This window comes from Arctopsyche grandis, chromosome 4 (genome assembly GCF_051622035.1).
Source record: "Arctopsyche grandis isolate Sample6627 chromosome 4, ASM5162203v2, whole genome shotgun sequence".
In the NCBI taxonomy this organism is placed as follows: domain Eukaryota; kingdom Metazoa; phylum Arthropoda; class Insecta; order Trichoptera; family Hydropsychidae; genus Arctopsyche; species Arctopsyche grandis.
In genome coordinates, this window is record NC_135358.1 from 10,184,978 (window position 1) to 10,207,651 (window position 22,674).

The 22,674-nt window shown below is 34.5% G+C and overlaps 1 protein-coding gene across 10 annotated transcripts in view; it reads left to right on the forward strand.

Annotated features, from left to right (window-relative positions):
• LOC143910264 (LIM domain transcription factor LMO4.2) overlaps window positions 1-22,674 on the forward strand; it is a 361,988-nt gene that overhangs the window by 106,998 nt on the left and 232,316 nt on the right. For 2 of the 10 annotated variants that reach the window (XM_077428658.1, XM_077428656.1), the window contains exon 1: window positions 7,953-8,361. The exons of 7 other annotated variants lie outside the window; for them this stretch is intronic. The gene's annotated coding sequence lies outside the window, so the exon portion shown is untranslated. Of the gene's footprint in view, window positions 1-7,930; window positions 8,362-22,674 lie in introns of those variants that run through there. One more of the 10 variants, XM_077428664.1, reaches the window with a different exon arrangement.

Here is a 22,674-nt window from a genome sequence, read left to right on the forward strand (position 1 = left end):
AACTTACTGGAGAAGTCTTCATCCAGAAGTGGACAGTGAATGTCTGTACATACATACGTATACATATGATGATGATGATTAAATGAAATTTCATGTCTCGTATTATTAGTCTAAGAATATTCTAATTTTTGCTCTATTTGCGGTGTATTTTTTTTATATACAATCCATGTATGTATATGTGAAAAAAACAGGAAATTAACTTTTCAACGTTTGCTCTACGGGAAATATTGATAAAATTCAAAACATCTATTTATATATGACTAAACAAAATTGGTTTCAATATAATGCAAAATAAAATTATTGTGCTTGGGACGCACGGAGAGCGTATCAATGATATTTATTTCCTTTAGAATCAACACAATATTGATATTAGAAACAGGTTACATATTATATGCACTCACTTTATAATGGAATGGCATAAAAAGTAATATGAAGTTCTTTGTACATTTTTTTTATAAACAGCAATTGAAATCAATTCACATCAACATACATACCTCATCGTAACGAATCTTCTTTTTTTTGGCCTCATCTTAATTTCATAGTTCTTATGCTGCAAAATTTAAAGACCTGCTACTCGAAAAACTACGACTAAATGCTTAATTTTTTCTTTGATTCTCTTTTGTTTTTTTTATAAGTTTGCTACTTCTATTCTTTTGTTTTTTTATTATTTATTTAATTTGATTTTATTTACGTTTACCTCTGCCACAGTTTTCAAACGTACAAATTTATTGAATTGACCTTTGAACTACGTAGTTGACATTTCAGTTTTGATATGAAGACTACGAAGCTACGTGGTTTTACAGAGCTCATATTCGTTGATTCGAATTTACGAGAAGGACATAAGGCGAGGAGAAGGCTCTTGAAAGCGTACAGTCTGTGAAGTTTCATTGTGTAATGGGGCTGCAGTGCCGTGCACAGGCCCGTTCGGCATCGAGACGACGAAGTCCCCTCGCCCCTCGGCGCAGCCACAATTGGGCGCCAAATGAACCACAAAAATGTGGTCACAATGAGGGCGACAGTCCAGGTGGTTGGTCGGTCTCGCGCGCGAGTCTGCCTTGCTTCACTTTTTTGCATGACGTCGCGTAATCGTGCCAAACGACGTTTTAATTGAGTCACTTGTGCCGTGTCGCTCGATCGCGACCTAGCCTTCCATTAGTCTTTCCCCCTTTAGCTTTCGGGTTCGATTTTGCCCAAGTCACTGCAAATAATTAACAACGCAGCGTGCGTTAGTTTTTCGTATGCGTTAATTCAAATTTCAAAAGATGGAAAATCGAAAATTAAATTCGCGCCCGTGTGAAGGGATGAAATTTGCTTTATGCGGCGTGTAATCATCGCATACGCGTACGTAGCGGATAATTTAATTTATTTTGTAGAATGAATGATGAGTTTCGTTAACGTCAAGAAATATATGAATTTGTAATTAATAATGATGATGTTACCGGAAAGTGGATAGCGTTCATCGTCAGCCTTCGTTAGATTGATATTGATGACTGTTGTCATTAAAAAAATCATTTAACTATACATCCTAAGTCTGTCTAATCTTAAATCACATAGGTTTAACATTTAAGTTTTATTTAAAATTGTTCTGTTTAAATTGCAAATACAATACAATATCGTTTTCTTAAAAAAATAATACTTGTAAATGAAGTATTTAGATATATTGCGTAAATTTGCTCGCCGTCGCACAAAAGTATTTAATGACGAATAAGTTGATATAGGCGGTTAAAAAGCAATATAAAAGCGGAAAGAAAGAGTTAAATTAACTTTAAACAAGCTACTTTTCTCTCCGATGTGGGAGAATGAGGAGGGATTTCTTCAATGTCTTGAATTTAAAGCGAAACTGTAAGAATGATTGCAAAGAAAGTTTTTCCGAAGAGGGGGAGGGTGGAGTGGGGGGGGAGGAAGTGAGCAATGAGAAGTAAGAGGGAGAAAAGGGGTAGGAGGCAGTAGAAAGGAGTTGTGACCTCCGAGGTCTGAGTACCCCTGAACTCGTGTCTCCTCCCCCTTCCCCTTTTCCAGTCCCCTTTAGCTCCATAGGGCAAGGGGTATCGAAAAGTGAGGGGGTCGGGGTATTCGGGTTGGGAGGGGAGGGTGTCACGGGCGCCCCTGATTGACCCCATTCACCCCTAATGAGATATTGTCCCCACAGGGGCTGCCCGCGCCCGCACGCAGTTACAAACTAAACCAATCCACTAACTATTCACCTCACCGTCGATGTACTTTCAATTGTTAACAACTATTTTCGGTCAAATTTAAACTAAAAATTGAACCAATTCAACATCACACACACACAAACATACAATAGTTGTCTAATGATGAAACTGTTTTTAATTTTGAATTTATTTGTAATATATAATAGTACCCAGCTTAAATTTATTAAGGTATTTTTTAATATGTAGTATTTTAAATAATTTGAAAATATGTACCAGTTAAACATCGTGTTTGTTCAATAATAAACTACAGTAGAAAAAAATAAATTTTCTAATGAAAAGAAAACAAATGAATATCATCGATATATGAGCCGCTATATTTGAAAGTGGGGAAAGTCCAATTTTCAGTTCCAAAAACTCTATTTCTCTTTGACTTAATCCACAAATTGTTATCACTTATTTTGATTGGATATATCCAGAATATCGGAAAAGCAGAATAAACGTATTACAGGCCAGCCTTATTTTTAAATATTGTTAAAAGAAAAACATTATGTGTAAATAATATTTTGCGAAATATTTCTCGAAATGAAGAAAAGTGGACTTTTTATTTAATTATAACGGCTCATATACATACATAATTGATTCTATACTAAATATTTTTGTCGTATTCAATGAATTCACCAGTTTAAAATTTAATATCGTTCACTTTATTTTAATTATTCGTCTGTTCCATTTCATACAAAAAATACTCATCAAAGAAACTAAGAAACTAAGTAACTAACCGAAGAACTAAAACTATTTATGGACAAAAATTTATTAAAAATATATATACATACATACAAAGTATGTACAAAGAATTTCATTTTTTACAAAAACATAAGGTCTATTTTATAAAAAAAAATTGTTGAAGTCATTAAATAGCAAAATCTCAAAATGGGTTATACCTATACAATATACTACATACATATGTTTTTGTTTGTAGCAGTTTGGCTTAGTGATAGCGTATATATTTAGCATCACTGAGGTCATAGGTTCGTGTCCTCGCCACTGCTGGTTAGATTTGGGGGTTTTGTGACTCCAAATCGATCGTTTCTCTATCAGAGTTTGCCAATTTTATCTGATCATTGCTGAAACGGTTCCTGAAAATTGGTATTAAAAAGTCTAATCCTGTTGTCACAAAAATCTGCCTGTGTATAATTTGTATTAATTATACACAGTAATCTGAAATCCATAGATGTCACTATGATTATTATTTCTGATTAATTGTTATATTCTATATATTCTGATTGTATATGTATGTATTACTGTATTTCTGATTTCTGATTGTTTATGTATTTCATTAACGTACACCCGTCGCATTGGAGCAAATCTGTAATGGCGAGTGTGTATTGATTTGTGACAATAAAATAAATAAAATAAATAAATATGTATGTACATATGTATATACATACATACATGAAGGAAGAAGAATTTCCAGGTTTGGGATGAACCCTGCGCCCCCTCCCCCTTAAATTCCACCCATCCTCTCCCACAATGTTGGCCGTTCATGGTCGCGGCTGACAATGTTCTTCATTTGCGTTCCGCCTCGTCGTCTGAGCGAACATTTGTCATTTGCCTGCATTGTCCGTAGCCACCACCATCAGCCACCATCACCCCAACGTACCCCTAGCTGCAGCAGCCACCGCTGCAGACCCTGACTTCGCCCCTGATTGCCGATTCTTTGTCAGAAGCCTTGTTAACACTGTCTTGAGATTTCCATTTATACAAACCCCCCTCTCCTATGCCCTCTCGACTCAACGAGTTCCGTGTCAATTTTAACTCGCGACTTTCACAATACAAGCGTTGATAGCTGTCTTCATAAATACGACATTGTTTAATAATTAATTAAACGCAATGATTTTCATTGACTCTGCGCTTTTTATTTTCATTTTTTTTTTGGAAACAAGCTCATTTGACGTTTTGATGTTTATCTTAGCGCCATTGCACGAGGTGGGTTTGAGTGGGTAGAATGACTTGTTGTCATGGTGGCGTTTCCAATTTTACGATAATTTTTGACTCACCGCATATTATTATATAAGGTAAGCTTTCTTTTATGTGAACTTAAATTAATTATAGTATTAGTATTACACACACTGACAATACACTTTCAATAGAGTTTTTTTTACTATTTCCATGACAATATCTATCAATTCATTTTGGTCTTCGAGGGGTTGAACTATAAATGCATATTTTATATATTTTATTAAAATATCTGAATGTTAGTTTTTAGTTTGTAAAATTGCCGAAAGGCAAATCAAATGGTAATTTGATGGTCACATACATACTAATACAATCACTTACAGTACAAATTATGCGTAATTATGTCGAATACAATTGTCTTCGGTAATTAAATGATCGCCAATTGAATGAAATCGGCTGACCATATGATTGTCATTTACGACAGAGACATTGTGACGGCTTCACCCTAACCCAAATTGCAAAGCAGCGATCAGCAACCTTTTGTGAAAACTGAAATATGTAGTATTATTAGTCAAGTTACATGTCACTGGGGAAAGGGGTAAAAAATATTTGTGATATTGAAATTTTTAATTATTAGTTTAAAATTCTTGAAATACAAATGTCGCAGATTTTTGTAGACATTTTGGATAGACGTGTATGGCATATATCCAAGTATTTATGTGAACAGGTTTTGAAATTCACTGTAGGCGAAATTTATTTTATTCATTGAAATAATAAGACAGTAATACTATGGCCAAATAAAAATAATAAATATGAATCTAATAATCAAATTATGTTAGATATACGAGGAAGGGTTTTCAGATCGGAGTGAGTAGTAGTGGAAGAAATAGTTTATTGTTGACATCTCGGACAGACAGTTTCGAATGAAACAACGAAGCAATCTATTAGTCGATTAGTCGAGAGACCTCATTGGCTATTGAGCGCTGCTCGTTCATAGGCCGTTGAGTCTCAATCGCTAATTAGATGAGTGCTGGTCAAACATTGATCGTTTAATCTCCACGTTATAGAATGTTATATTATCAGTCACTGATTATTTGACTATTTATTGAATTGATGAAATCCGAAAATAATAGTTCATTTAGTATTATTATTCGAAGTTGTAAGCTTTTTGAAAACGGTGTTACGAAAGAAAAAAAAAGAGTGAAGTGGCGCGATCTAGTCAGTGATGCCTTTCCCTCCTTTCGCCTTGTATTAGTTGAATAATAAAATGTGTCACCGTAAATACAAACTCCCGTGTGCCATTTTGTGGCACGTTCAAATATATAATACATATACCGCTGAAGGTCATTTGTTTGTGCGTGGAGTTAACAGAAAATAAGAGAGCACAACCAGAAATTACTCACCACCGAAAAAGTATAGAGTGTAATTTATAATACTAGAAACAATACTACATACGCGCAGGGTGGGGGGAGTGGATCCTCACCTCGCTCCGTTTAAAAGTCACTTAGCGAGGCCGCTACGAACTCTTTTTACGCGTTTAAATCTTTCGCTGTGGTCCTGTGGAGCTTCGACCAGTGGCGTCACAAGGGGCGACGGGGATATCAATGCCCCGGGCGGACCAGATTTGGGGGCGCCACGAAGGCGAAATATATTTTCTTATCTTTTGTCTTGTAATATTTTGTAGTAAAGGTTCACTTGGAAAAGTAAAATGTGAGCGGTTGACGACTTCGTCCAAAAAAATGTTTATGAGCGTTCATCGAAATCCGTCTGTCGAACATGCAGTATTTATAGGCATTTGTATTGAAAGATTTCAGTCCAATCGTGAAAGCGGAAGATGCATTTAAGATGATGCTTTCTAGAAAGTTTCTGTACATATATATTTTGCGTACGCTTGAAAATGCTACGAATTAATACATACATTATTGTAATTTACCGTATTTGATTTTTAAATGCTTTTATTATTAATAAATTATGTTCACAATACATCTTATATATATTTTAATAGCTACTGATCTACTGATAATTTTGTATTTTAGAATTTATTTATTTTTTATAGTCCATCCGCCGTAGGAAGACACTTGGGTTAAACGCACGTGCTGTCCCTTACACATCATCTCGATCAATAGAACTATGCACGTACAATTTTCTATAATCTGCAAGAAATTTTATTGGTCGAGAGGCGGTGTAAGGGACAGCATGTGCGTTTTACCTAAGTGTCTTCCCACAGCTGATCAACTGTAGTAATCATATTATTATCATATTTTAATGTTAATGTAATAATAGTAATAAAAGCTCAAAAACCTATTTAAAATTATTATAAACTAGTATTTTTACCTGGCTTCACTCGGTATTTGTAATATGAACATCTTAAACATGGCGAAACTAATGGTAAATATTCATTTGTTTTTTTATTAAATTTATTTGAATCGAAACCATATCGAATCGTCGTCATAGATACTTTTATTTGTTTTTGATCCTCTCAACTAAAGATTGTTACTTACATACATAGTTACATACAAAGTCTCTTTCGAAATTATACATTACATAAATGCTCATAGTACATATATGTTATACACAATATTAACTAAAGACGACAATCTGAAGCAGATTGTGTTTATACTTGAGGGGTATATAAGATTTATCGTATTTTAAGATATACATAATACAAATGTATGTATGTACATACATACTTGAGTTTTACAATTCGAAATCATTTCGTCATAAAACAATATATTTATATATCTAATATATAATTTCGAAAGAGACTTTGCAACTATGTAAATATATTTGGTTGGGAGCATCGAAAAAAAATCAAAGTTCTTATGACAACGATATCGATATATGGTTGAATATTATTTTTTTTCGATTCAAATAAATTTAATAAAAAAACAAATGCATATTTACTATTAGTTGCATTTGTTTTTTTATTAAATTTAAATATTTACGAATTTATATATTAAAAATTAAAAATTAGTTGCATTTTACGCCATGTTTAAGCTGATTATATTACAAATACCAACGAAGCCGGATAAAAACACTAGTATTATATGTATTGTGTTTGTTTCTTAAAAAAAATGTATAGCTCATCAAATATAGTAAAATAAGGAGGAAGGGGGGGGGGGGGGGGGCGGAAAAAAAATCTAGCCCCAGGATACCGAATTCAACTATGTAGAAATTAGCCATTACGAGTTGACGGATCTAAGCGAACCCATGACTAGGAGGACTCCCAGCTTAAAGCTCAGGTAGCTCACCGATAAAAAGTTTGGACACCTCTGAATGAAGCGATCAAAAGTGCAACGAAAGCGTACGCGCGCGTGACAATCGCCTCTTCCCGACGAAAGAATGCAATAAGTTTTCGTAATGAATTAATTAGATCGCGCTAACGGGCGTCTGGAGGGCGCAAAGGGGGGTCGGGGGAGAGCTTCCGGAGGGGGAGTGAGTGCACCCCTTAGCCGGAGCACCCTCACCCCCTCCGTCCACGGGCCGGTCGGATTAATTAATTCCCGACGTAATAACCGGTCGGTCGGTCGGCCTGCACTGTCCGCGGAGAACTTTTCATTAATGCCGGAGCCCCGCGCGAGAGCGGCCGAATCACCCCCCCCCGCCCCCCCTCCCCAACCCGACCCACCCCACCGCGGGCCAAATTACCAAACTGCGCCAAAACATAAAAGCTCATCCATAAATTAAGAGATAGGAGAGGGCGCACCGTACAAAATTAATCAAATAATCTACATAACACGCGGAGCGGCGCGGGGCGGAGTGCACGGGGGCTCCGAGGGGAGGGGGTCGGCGGTCGGGGAAGGGGAGCAGCGGTGAGGGGTGCGCGTGGGGCGACCGGCGTTCAGTCGCGCGTGGAGTTCCGCGCCGGTCGCACGTGTGTCCGCGTCGCTTGTCGCGGCGGTCGAGCCACGTGCCGCGCACTCGCGAACGGAAGTCTTTCGCCCCTTTCTCCCCTCCGACCGCCCGAAGCACTTCCCCTCCCCCTGTGAGAGTTTTGATCCCCGCACCGCGCCACCCCCCCCTCCTCCAACTCACATCGTCCGCAGTTTTATTTAGTTCTTTTGTTTTTTTTTTTTTAAATTAAGTTGTGTTCTGAGCGCCCTCTCTATTCAAACGCCGATTTTCAAATATTATTATTCGTTTGTTTTTGTTTTGCATTCGAATTATGTTCCGTTGAGTGGTTTGTCGCCGTTGCCGATATCCAGTTTTGAATCGGACTTCGTCGGCCGGTATATCCCCACCTGCGCTAAAGGTATTTTCAATTTTGCTAACTTTTGCACAATTATTAAGCATGTGTATAGTCTGTTTTGGTCCACGTGTGTGATGTCATTGGCTATGGCGAAAATAAAGACGGTGTTGCATCGCCAACCGTGAAGGTTGAATTCCCGTCTGTTTACTAAATCGTACATATGTATATATGTATGTATGTATATACGAGGACTGGATGTGTGAGTTAGTTTATCAATCTTATAATACATAAAGTACACTGTGTTGAAATGTTACTTGGGTTAGTTCCATTAGGTAGAACTTTTGTGGTAATAATCGAAATCTTGATAGCCTTGCTCGTCGTGTTTGGGTTTCGCGTGCATCGCTCTGAGAGGTTGTGTGTTAGTGTGTGTGTGTGTGTGTATTTGTCATGGAACGGTTTTTATTTGAATTTAATTTATATTTATTTATTGTATGTAGGAATTTGATGCTTGTTTGTTTGATGGGAAAAATTATTAAAGCTTTCGAATGTTTGTCGACCCTTTTTTTCTGTAAGTAATTTGGGATAATCCCCTCATGTGTACGAAATTTACCTGAAGTTTCCTTGCTCAAGTGTGCGTCAATAATTGTCACTATTCCGAGATGGTGAACCTTTTACGTATGCGGAATTAGTGATGGGCTTAAATAAAAACTTTTTTTTTGATAATTGAAAAGTTTTTTTTTATTTAAATTTCATTTTGATAACATATAAATATTTGTTCATTATTCAGTCTGCAATTTTTCCCACGTAAAAACTTTTTAAAACTTTTTTTTGTAGATAATAATTCATATGAAAAATATTATTTACAAGTTTGTTAATTTTTATACAGCAATTATGCAAAGTTTACATCCTTTACCATTAATTAGGTGTTTTATTGTATATTTTTCATAAGCAGTTTCAAAATAAGTTTTAATTAACTATTTATTTTCCATTTAAAATTTGCAAAAGTTTCAAAACTTTTTTTTTATAATTTATTTATTTCTATAATCATTAATAAACAAGTTAATCACTATAATGTAAAATATAAAATAATTACCCACTTTTCATATGTATATGCATTCACATTTATTATATTATATTTGATGGGCTCGGCACTAAATAATGATAACTGATAAGGGACAAAATTGAATTTTTGCATGTAAACTATGGCTATGGACTTCTGGTACACATATAAGTAAGAAGTTCTAATTAGTTCTAAAACATCATAATTTTATAAATGTTTAAAAACTTTTTATTAATATCTCAGAAAGCGTTACATGTTCCTTGCCATTGTTTACTGCCTATCACTTCATTTATTAACTAACGCTATTAGCAGAAGTTAGAAAGTGGTCAAGATGACATGCGGCAATGGACAATTATGGTCTTATACGTATGTATGTATGTATTTATGTATGTACATACACGCAAAAGAGCATTATTTATTGTTTTATTATTAATTAATTTATAATTCTTAATTTTTATTCTTTACTATATTTCATGTTCATTATGGAAGACTTTGTTATTAAAGAAAAAGTTTGTTCTTTAATTAAAAATATGTATACTATCGAATATATTTCATTCCTGGAAAAATATATTTTGACATGTGATTTATTTAAGCATTAAATGTATTTGTCTTTTGGTGTTTCGCCGATCAACTGCTAAGTTTGACTCATTTGAAATATAAATATCATCATACTCGAGGTTGCTTGTTCATATTGTTTAGTTTGTTTCAAATATTTGTTGTGTGTCTTTCAATTTTCGTCTACGAAGATAAGGGATGAAATCGTCGCTCGCAAGTGGTCGTAACTTGTAAAAATAGTTTGTTTTCGTGTGACTGGTTGCAAACATCTGTCTGATGCGGGGTTGCCGTTCTGCGAGAGCGAGAGGGCGGTCGGCCCTACCTGGCCCTACGTTGGGCCTCGACGAGAATTCTTGCAGCATCCGACACCAACACACTATGCACTTGCTATACCCGCTCGTGCCACAATTTTGTAATGATCGCTAAGCCGATTTACTGCACTGTTTAAAAAAAGTCAACCGACCGTTTAAAAATCTACCGCATGATTTGTGCGGATTAAACTTAAATGTATTACAAATTTATTTTCCAGACTGAGGATGAATGTCAGGCCGTGAGTGAGCAGTGCGACGATATTAGCCTCGATTCAATTGTACGGTCTTAAATAAACATGAAATTTATTTATCTCTAAGTAGATATTTTAATGTATAGATGGAGAATTATTGTCAGTTGTATAAAGTGCCAGTCAAAATTATAAAATAATTTGGATGAATGTTGATTTTTAAACTGGGAATAGCAATAGCTTTTTCTGCATAGAAGTATCGCATTAGGTTTATGTTTTGATATAAATAATATCGCCCTCGGTGCGTCATAAATAGAATTAGGATTGAAGGACTCCTTATTAAGTATGTATGTATATAGTTATATAGGGAAAAAGTCGAATATTTTATTGAATATTTAATATCATAGTGGGGAGCTTATTTGTTTTTATTTAGTTACAATAGTTGTATTATTTATTAATAAAATAAATTTGGGTAAAATTTTAGTTTTAAAATCCGGTGTATTTTTTTAGGTAACAAATGGCAATGCATGAACAAGGCGAAGGGTTAGTTCAGGTAACTTTGCAAGCCAATATTTTCCGAATTGAAATATTGTGATGGATAAATATTTTTATTATTAATGAGTTTTATTATCAGTTCGGGTCTAGAAAAAGGTCTTGTCCATAATTTATTTTCGAAAACTAGCTGCGATATTTTTACTTTGGTTATAAAAGGGTTGGACATTAATACATCAACAGTATAACAATAGTATTTCGTCACCCCAACTTGTGTATACATATGTGTATGGTATATTATTCGCAGGCAGATTTTTGTCAATAGACATAGGATTTAAGATATATCTGGAATATTGACTGAATCGATTTTAACAATAATATGCTAATTTCTTACTGTCTAACGTTTCTGAGAGAAAATATGCATTTTTTATGTGAATAGTTAAATGATATTTTTTTGAAACTACATATATGTGTACATGTATCAAATGATTATTAAAAAAATATTTGTATCAATAAAGATTTTTTTTTTAAATTACATGGTGATTCTTTCCGAAACAAACTCTTCTTCATTTGGTCCCATCGAGTGATCGAATCGAATTGGCATCATTTCGCCATCGCTAAATATGGGAAACTATTTTATCGTGAAAGACATACATATATGCATATAATTGCATAATATTGTATTAAAAATCGATGCAAATAGTGTATTGTGGATTACGTTTTCTGAAATTTGTTCACTTTCAGTATTAAATGGGGCAATTTCAAATTGATAAATTCACTGGCAACACAGATCAACCAAATCGTAAATGCGAGCAGAGGGTTGTTTTAATTATGATCGAATCTTTCAAATGGTTCGAAATTAAATAAATTAATATGATTGATTAAAAACAAGAAATGAAATTTATTAAGAATTTACTTTAATGCATTTATACGATTAATTAATTAATTATTTTTGCTATTATTATTATTTATATATTTATTTTTTGTACTGTATTTTTATTTTTTATTATTATTCTATACTATTGTATTTGTTATCTATGTACATATATATTATTTATATGGACGATGGGGATTGCACTATTATCCCTTTCGTCTGGAATAAAAAAGTTTTTATTATTATTACATGACATTATTCATCTAAGATTTATTTTTAATTATTTATAATTCAGTCTAGGTTAACTTTTTTCATATACCGGTATATCGGTAGAGGAAAATTCATTTAGTGTTTTCGGGTTTATGAAATTTGCCGGTAAATCGGCCCAAACTTAGACCGCGGTACATATGTGTTGTCTGTCACATTGTTGATAAGTGTACAGTTTCGGTCAGCGGTCGACACACGCGTTTCGTTGTGAATCCGTAAATCTATATCGGTTCCCGCTAATTTTAGCCCAAGTGGTCCCGGTGGTGCTTTAAAAGCCATCTGGATGACCGCGGATTGCACAATTTGTCAGATTCCTCGAAAGCGGCCGGATTGCCCAACCGACCACGATCAGCAGCGATCTTTAACAGTTTCAGATAAACTGGTTTGGCGCGACACGCAATCGTCGTCGACGCCGATGGCCTTTTTTCCAGGCCGACCAATTTGTACAAGTCGATCGGACATAATAAGGTGTGTGTGTGCGAAGGCGAAGGCCCGGGAACAATGCCTTCTTGAATAATAAACGTAATAATAATGTGAACCGGACATCTGTTTCGAATTGTGGCAAGCAAGCAGGTGAGGGCTGATCATGTGACAGCGACTGTCCCGCCGAACTACCTATGTATGAATAAGTACATACATACATACATACGTACATACCTCGACTTTGGCTCTTCTCTGCGTTCGTTCATGTCCTCCACAAAAAATGAATCGGTTTTATTCTATCGATAGTCAAATGGATAGTTTTCTGTATGTGTTTTCCTCAATGCTGGTGTGGTTTGGTAAAAGTTGGACGCGTGCGTGGTGTTTGTCCCGTGTATCTAAGATTCTAATGGATTCTAATAAAAATAGTACGCGTGCGTGTATTTTTTTTGTATCTTGTTTGGTGTAATCGGTGTATTTTTGCATTTGCATCTCAATTTGAGTTGTAAATAAGTCAAGATATTTTATTGTGCAATATAACATTATCGCCGTGATATATTGTGCCTGTCGTGTATGATTCGGTTTTCTTTTATCATGTTTTTCGTGCTCTACATATTTCTATTATTAATTTATCGGAATAATTGAACTTGATGATTGACATTTCATTATTATGGTTAATTGTTAAAATATGTCTTTTGTAGTAAAGCAGAATTTTTGCTGTTAACGGTAGACTCCAGTTTATAGGAATGAAACGATTAAAAAATAATTATGTATATACATGCATATGTAGTTTGTTAGTTTAATAGAATTATATACATAGTACATTTTTGAAAAATTTGATTTATTTATTTTCCGAGCTCAACGTGTACTCTGACCATCTTATTAATTGTAATTAACTGACAGTCTAATTAGCGTGAAATTCTTTGAATTTTTAATTTTCCGGCAAAAATTATAAATGATCTATTAATGTATATTACATTTTAAGTGGTTAATAATGTTGGATCTGTTGCATTTATATGTACATATATGTATATTTAAAGCCAGGTTGAACTTGTCTCCTGTCGAACTTAAATGTTAAGACGGATTTACATATTACATACTTTTATAAATTGGGAACAAATCCACAAAAATCCACCGAAAACCATTGTTCTACTATAGACGAACTGTTATGTATTTAAAAAGACTCAAAGGTTTTATTAATTATAATATCACAAAGTATAGAGTAAAATAAGATAAAACCAGGAATAAATTAGAAAAACTACAAAAGCCCACTACAATGCAATAATCAAGTTTATTTTTAATTCGGATACTAGAGGTTACGAATTTATTTGGTAGACTATTCCAAATTTTTATTACCACTCTATTTGACAAAAAAGGAATATCTAATTTTTTTGTAATATGTTCATACATAACTTTTTGTAGTCAGAATGTGTGACCTCTCAGACGAGTGTTTTTGTTAAAATTTTTTATCATATGTTATTCTTATGACAATTGCAGTGATTATTTATAATTTTATAAACTCCGATTATTATATTTTTTGTATTATCTACATTTATATTTATTTATATGAATGATAATGAAGGGAACAAAAAATATTATTATTATTGTCATTAACAGAATGCATTCCCTGGATTATTTTGTTTTTTAAAAGCTTTTTATTGTTCATATACATAGATATGTATTACGTAAGTTCACAAAACATCTAAAGTCTAATAGCTACTAATCCAGTGGCCACTTTATTTATTTAAATAGGCACACATACAGAATAAAATATAAAAACAAAGTTGTATAGTGAGACAAAAAATAATAATAAACACAAATAAAAATATAATATTCCATTTACAGTGAGCACCACATGGTATTTATCTATTTTACGCATGATTTTTCTTGTTAGTATTTACATATAACTAGTTGTTTTACCAGGCTTCGCTCAGTATTTGCAATATAAACAGCTTAAACATGGCGAATCTAATAGTAAATATTAATTTGTTTTTTTATTAAATATATTTGAATCGAAACCATATCGAATCGTCGTCATAGATACTTTGATTTATTTTCGATGTTACCAACAAACCTTACATACTCATATACATACATAGTTACAAAGTCTCTTTCGAAATTAAATATTAGATACGTAGGTAATATTATCCTATTTTTAAAGGAAAAAGCGCTCAAAAATATTGGGGTGGACTGTTATTATTATTTGAAGTTATAAAATTGTAATTAAATTTGAATTTATCTATCTATGCATAATTGACAAGGTATAAACAATATCCGTTTGTATGTAGGATAAAACTATCTGGTACTGGTACATATGTACATACATATATATACAACTTCCTTCCCGCGAGCTGTTTAAAATTTGAATACGTCTCCGTCGGTCGGCGGTCGCAGCTTGTTACGGTCGGCTGCACTTTTTTTGAATTATCTCGTTACGGACGTGTAATGCATTCATGTATTTTTACGTAGTCCTGGTCTTGGAGATAAATTTGCGGGTAATGGCGGGGTCGCCGAGCCGCCGCGGGCACCCAAATTGCCGTCGCCCCATAGTGCAGAGACGTTCTTCCTGTTTGAAAACTTTAGCACTAGATTATGGCCGCGACAAAGGACGAAAGTTATTTCAAAAGCCCCATCGGCCGCCTCTCAGGTTGTGTTTATTCTCGATACAAAAGGAGGGTGGGAGGGGCGAGGAAGGGGAGGGTCGCGCCGCTCCAGACTCCTCCGCTCGGACAGAGGGAAGTGCTCGTAAATTACGGTCGCGCTTTGCGTTTTCATTTAGCGCGGTGCTCCTTTAATGCGACACAAGGAGCGCGGTGATTAATTAGCGGCCGGAGCAAAGTTGGACCGGAGAGGCCTTCAGCCATCAATCACTGATTAGTCCATTCTGTTTGGGCGATCATGCGCGCCTCTCGAGCCGGGTAGGCAGTGGCGCAAAACACCGGAGGGTACGCGACGACATCTGAAGAATCTGCTGCCGCAACATTCCTAATCTGGCGTTTGCGGTCGCCCGCGAATGAGACATTAGCGACGGCGACAATAACACCCTCTATGTCTGTGTATAATAATAATGATATTATACCTATGTAGTCGACAATGGCGCGTTAAATTCGCGGATAAATTCAACGACGCTCGTTCGCTGCAGGCTATTTATCATCGCGCCGCCGCATAGTTTTACACGCAATTATCCGCAGTTTGGCGATTTTGCGCTAATATTCCGCAATCGATGTGCATTGTCTGTTAGTGTGCTGAGGATTCTTGGTGAAATAATTTCTGCCAAATCTGAATTGTTTCATTTCATTGCGTATAATAATACCAATATATTATACATATGTATCTACATACATTTAAGTATTTTTCATTTGCATTGATTGAATGCAAATATGATATGCAAATATGAAATATGGAAGTGATTATTATATGACATTAGATGTCAAAACGACATTTAAAGTCAAATTAACATCTCTAAAATAGCTCGCTCGACTGAATCGGCGTTCTCCCGGCAAATAAAACATCAAACGGGTTCCCGGTAACAAAAATAAAATTTGACGTTTCAGTGAGATCATAACCAGTTACATTTTCACTGGGTAATCGTAATATCCTAGCAGCCAACACCTATTTTTTTAAGGGTTACGTTAAGTTACGGTTGGCCCTATTCATTTAAGATTAGGTTGTTAGGGTTGGTATTTATTTTTGTTACTGGCCGAAAACCGAAAACTTAGTATATAATAGAATATATGTAGAATAGAATTTTTTTGTCCACCTTTGGTCCATTCTCCTAGCTACTTGACCCGCCCATTTTCATTTCAATTTATTCCCTATCTCCACTATATGAACCACTCTTATCATACTGCTCACTCATGTATACCGTTTCCTATCTCTCCTCGTTATGCCTAGCATACAGCATTCCATACTTTGGGTGCATTGAAGTTTCACATTCGTACGTCATAACTGGTAAAACACATTGGCTACGTCCACGCTACCGATATCTACACCCGATATTCTCGAATTTTCCATATCCAGTCCCCATATTGGAACCTGTGGTTGCTATTTGGGAACTGGTTATGGAAAAATTCGCAAATATCGGGTGTAGATATCGGTAGTGTGGACGTAGCTATTGATCGAAAATCTTTTTCTTCAGGCAAAGTGAAATTGTCGATTTAAAAACGACGTTTATTCGCCCAAATGCACTATACCGTCGTTTTTCTGTTTCCTCTATTTCCTATTCTTTGCTACAATTAATGCGTATATGTACAAAAATTAAAATTAATGTTGTGTAGATTTAATACTTGAAATGTATTTTGTATTTTGAATTAATTACTGTATTTTGAATTAATTAATCGAGAGCAAAATATATTTCTTATATAATGTGTGTATGAAAATGCTTTCATGTTGAAAAAACTATTGGTGTGGTCGAAAAAAAAATGTATTTTTGTTCTTCGACTTATTTATTAATAATTTTCGTATAACTAATAAGATAACTGCACTTGTACACACCGTATTAAAGCTACCCTATTCGAATCAATCATTTTTATGAATCAATGAAATCGAGCCAAACGAAACGATTGTTATAGCTATTTTGTAAGATTTAAAAATAATAATACAAAAATAAATCATCCGTGCACACTTGCATAAAAAAGGAGTACATTTATTTTTAGTTTCAACTATTGGAGTAAAAGCATCCGGAGAAATACTTGCAACCCAACACTTTCGGAGGAATACTCAAATATGTACATATGCCTTATTATACCTTCTAGGCCAGCCTAAGGGTTTTTCAAAAGGTGAACTCAAATTCATTTCACACTCCTACATTCGGACGAATTATTTTCGACTCTCATTTCCAATTTGAAATATAATTTATTACACATATATTATCGGTGTGCGAAAAAAATCAAAGCTTTTTCCTTTTTCGTACGTAAATCATAATGTGCAACGGCGAATAGTGAAGTGGCCAAAAAGGTCCGACATAGTGAAAGAGCCTTTCGGGGGAGTCGAACCGAACCCTGGCCCCCGGAGCTGACGGGGCGCGCGAGGGTCGCCGCCCTCCCACCCGCGACACGAATATCCCATTTGCAAATTGAAAAGTGGATTAATATTCCTCCGCCATTTTTACCATCCATTAAGTGACAGGGGCAGTTTTTTGTTCAAACTGCAATGAAAGCCTTCGGATTTTTCCCTCCCATCGCACTCCCCCTACCCACCGATCCGTTTGTCCATCGAAAGTGTTGCTCGGTACCGTACATACATGCATACACAACTCTCTCGTTTAGATTTGTTTTGCCTATAATCTTGCCTTCTGAAAAATTTCGGGTCGGGGGGTCAAGCGGCGAGATGTCGGATCCTTCCCGTTGTGCGTTGACCTCCGTGGACCGATGCACCAATCTCGTCGTTGCATTTTGCGGTCGAAACAAAACAAAGCCGCCGACGCATAAAGGACGCATTTGCATCTTATGAATAATTTCAATGCGTTTTCCTGTGTCTTTAACTGTACATGTTCGATGCCGGGCTCGCTCGGGCAGTCCGCTCGCAGGTGGTTCCCCCATGTGTTTGTGTGTATTTATATATGTACATTCATATGTATGTACGATTGTGCAATTGAAACCTTCGGAATTAATATCGTTATGATTGAGTCGTGTTGATTTTGCGCCGCAAGATTCCATGTTCGTATACGAATCCGATAGTCGGATAGTGCATCGTTGAAAATCTCGTTCCACGATCTTCACTGTAGTTTTTACTGGTCGAATGAACTCGTGTGTGTCGGTCGTGTTTCACGTCAATAGAGATTATCGATCACATCCATAAGTCGAATCAATGTGAGATATTTACGTTGCGACTTGTCTGACACTTGCCAATATTTATGTACTTCTAAGACTTACATAAATGATTCGCCTAGTGCAGCGGTTTCTAACTTTTTTTGACCACACCATTTCCAAATATTATTAGATTTTTTAAAATTGAATATGCCTCGTTACTAATGAAAACATTTTAAAGTCTTTGCATACATGCATAATACTCGCTCTTTGTAAATTATTAACTGATCTATCTTCAGATTTTTTTATTTTTTATACTTGGGAAAGATGGAATTGCCGATGGACCCAATTTTTATATTTTTCAAAAATGTCGTCATCGGGTTACCCCTGAGCGACATTTTTAGTGTTAAAGTTGTTCATATATAAATTTATAGATTATACATTTTATAAATCATTCATATTGTGGTTACCGTTGACTAGGATAGTTTCAACAATGAAATCAAATAAATTGGCAAACTCTGATAAGAAACGATAAATTTTGAAGTAACAAATATTCAAGTTTGGCCAACAGCACTATAGATAATACTCAATTATTTTCAATCGAGGTCAACCCGATCGAACCCTACAACCTCTCGGTGGCTAGCATTAAGCAAAAAACCTTGCTGATGGCTATAGAAAAAAGTTCCCATATTACTGTATATTCATACTGTCAATCTAGTTTGTCAAAATGCTATTAATTTACATTATAAATAATTATTCATGAAACATTAATTTAATTAATTAAACAAAACTTAATTCATCCACTGTTTCATCCCTTTCCATTTTCTATTTTTCTCATATTCACCATAAACGGATAGATAAAAGAAACCGTTGCAAGTAAATTTGGCAAAATAAACGAAAATAATCAATAATTGGTGCGCGAGAATGTCAGAAATAATGATGGTGATATTTTTTCGGGTACCACAACATCTCAACTCAATTTATAGAAAAAATGTACGAGTTTAGAAAATCCCTACTTTAATGTCTTACTTTGATTATTATTATTATTTTGTTAATGGCGTCTATTTTATTCGAAGTATCTGAATTGTGGTCATTGTTCGGAAAAAAAATTTGCACGTGCGCATGCATTTGGAATATTTTCAGCGATGAAATCCTTTCAGGTTAATAGAGACGATTGTGCAGTGTGCTGTTTCCCTGATGATGCATTGTTCTGTAGAAATTGTGCGTCACGGGGGTCGTAGTGCAAATATGGAGGTTTTCGCCAGTAAACGTTTCCATTTTTTTCCCAACCCCTGACTTCAGCATCCATTCTCACCATCAGTTTAAATTCACATTTTGCATCGGACGAATATTTATAATCTTATTTTTTGGACGTACTTCAAAGAGAATTTAAATGCGACGTGAAAAGAGGAAAATTTATGTTTATTTATCCTACTTAAATATTGATGATACAATGTCTTGAATACATTTTTTTACTATATGTATATATAAATTTCTTTGAAAATTTGGTTCATATTTCAAAACTTTAAACGTTTGGTTAAATATGTATGAAACTTGGGTTTAAATTTTTTTTATACAATTTAAAAAAAATCAAATATAATATTAATTTTTGCTATATGTATTGACCATCAGCTGGCAGACAGCTAAAAATCATCAGATATCTTCTTTGATGGAGTTTGTGTTTGCGTTGCGGCACCAAACGACCAACTCAACGCAATCTTCGTACAAAATCTGAGCGTGTAATTAATACCAAGAGGCCATTAGGCTTGTTTTATTCCCGACTTACGGCCCCACTCTCTCATATCAAGAAAATCATTATAGAATTTTTTATAGTGTATAATTCCTCATATTACAGTATACACACAGTCGAAAGATCTGCACGTGTTTCAAGATCTGTATTATTTATTATTCGAAACTTCAAGGACGACACAAATCGTATGCATATAATACTGTATGATATACCAACGGTATTTTATAATTACATTCTTACATATAATGTGGAGTAAAATTTTGATGATTGTTTTTATATGCAATTAGGGCATGTGTGTGGTTGTAATCTGATGTTTGAATCGAAGGAAAATTGTTATAATGATGTATGTTTTATCGTTACAATAGTGAGAATCAACGTATTCAAGCGTATGTAATGTGTATATAAAATGTGAAGAAATAATTGACCGTTCTTTTTCCCTTTTCGTTAAAATTTTAACTGGCGATGGTACGGTTCCTTATCGCGCGGCCAATTAACATTCCCAACTAAGCTTAAAATTGGCACAAAGAGAAACATTTCTCAAAGAGCAACAGATTTAATGGTCTCAAAACGAGCATCGTGTTCGTCAAATTAACTAAATGCGAAAAAAATACACATAAACGCGTTTAATAATAATATTATAAACGGCTATTTGTGTACCATGCGAACAAGCCGACTGTGTACGACCTGTCAAAATATCAACTCTCAGCTGTAAATCTCTTCTTGTATTGTGAAACATTCTAGAACTTTTGTGCGTTTTAATTGGCACCGATGACGACAATTTCGCTTCTCATTTCGCGACGACAAAATTCGACGTTCAAAAAATAAATAAAAACTCCAACGATGATATTTTTCAATGAAAAATTAAATTTCATAATCGTTTAGCAGTTTACTTTATACATATATGTACGTATAATATGTACGTACATGTATTATTTTTTGAAATAAACATTGTACATAATAGTTACTTAGAGCCAATTATCGCTAATTAATTGGATGGTAGTAGTACTGAGTGCTTTCGCAATGTTTATTATCCAATAAAAATTAATGGAGGAAAATAATACGATGGTCATGATTTGTTACATTTTATATCCTAACATTTTATTCCGTAATGTATAATTTTACAAGTGAATTCTAATTATCATTTTTTGTGTCGTAATGGTGTAATTGGCGTCGTACTGGTTTCTAATTGAGGATTCGTTTATTCAAACATGATAATTTTCGAAATTTATTATTCTGTATCGATAAAAACTATAATATAATAAAATATATTCGCATTACATGTTTGTCCTATTTCGACAAAATTTGTGGTACTAATTTTAATGAATCTTTATTTTTACTTGGTATTTGTTAATTTTTTTTATGGTGGCAGTTTTTATGAACATCGCCATTAATAAATGAATTGACCCCCCCCCACGCCAAATAGAAAAAAAATAAAGTGATTTTACATTAAGTCAATTTTAAATCGTTATCAACCACAAACCGTTGATGACTTAAATTTTTAGGTACCATTTTAAAAAGTCAATCTTCGAGCTTCAAATGATTGCCTCTTCCAGTCCGTAAACAGCCCCTAGCCTAGTCTTTTGCAAGATGTTACCATTTGATCATGGCAAAACTTGATGTTCCATCTTGAATTTTTGCTTGATTTTTAAATGCTTTTTATTGTTTATAAAGTATACATCTTAGGTCTATTCCAATGATTACAACTGTTTTATTTATACACGACATATTTATAATATTTTATTGTATTGTTATTTTTTATTGTATTTATTTTATTGTTTATTAATGTTAATGTACCTACATATATTGACTTGACAATGAAATCTTGTAATCAGTTAATCACCGAGACTCTTCACAACTGTATAGATATGATTAGTGATCCTGACATGTAATCTCATGGTTAGTTTGTTGGGTCATAATTTTGAAACATTTATATAAAAAAACATATATAATATATAAATATTTTCATGAAGTTTCAAGCAGTTGATACGATGCCTTTTGAGGCCAAAGATTAAATTAAGATTACTGTTCATTAATTATTACAGACAAACATATCTTTAATAAATAAATGTTTCGTGAAATTATATGTTTACGGAATTGAAAAACGTACGTGAGATTTTTTTTACTAATTCTCATACTAAACTACGAACATAATGAATTATTTTCGTATGAAAAATACAACTCGAATCGTAGACGTGTTCACACAATATGCAAGTCAAAATTCACCTAAGCACGATTATTCCTCACTTTTGAGCCGTATTTTTTTAATTTGCGACGTCGTAAACGCCATTTAAAGAGCTTTTCAAAGCCCCTCATTCGATTCACCCGTCTTTTAATTCGATCTCAGTCCGTGTGAAAAATTCGTTTTAACGACTACCCATTTCTGTATCTATGTACGTTTGTGCGTATGTGCACGGGAGAGCATTAAAACGAGAGTGTTGTGCACGTTCTGGCGCCCCCGTTGTGTGAAAACGCACCGAACGTGTTAAAAATTGTACAGAGAGCGGTCGAAAGTCGCGTCGTTAAGTCTCCGGTTAATTTACTTTGAGTTATATCGCATTTTTCATTACCGTTTTGTGTTATAATTTAATTGGTCACGGACAATTTAGCCAGCATGCCTTTTGTGTGCAACGTGTCCGGGGACTCGATGCCACTTCGGACTCATTTAAAAACATAACATCCTTCCTTACATCGGAACCTCGCATTATAATAGGT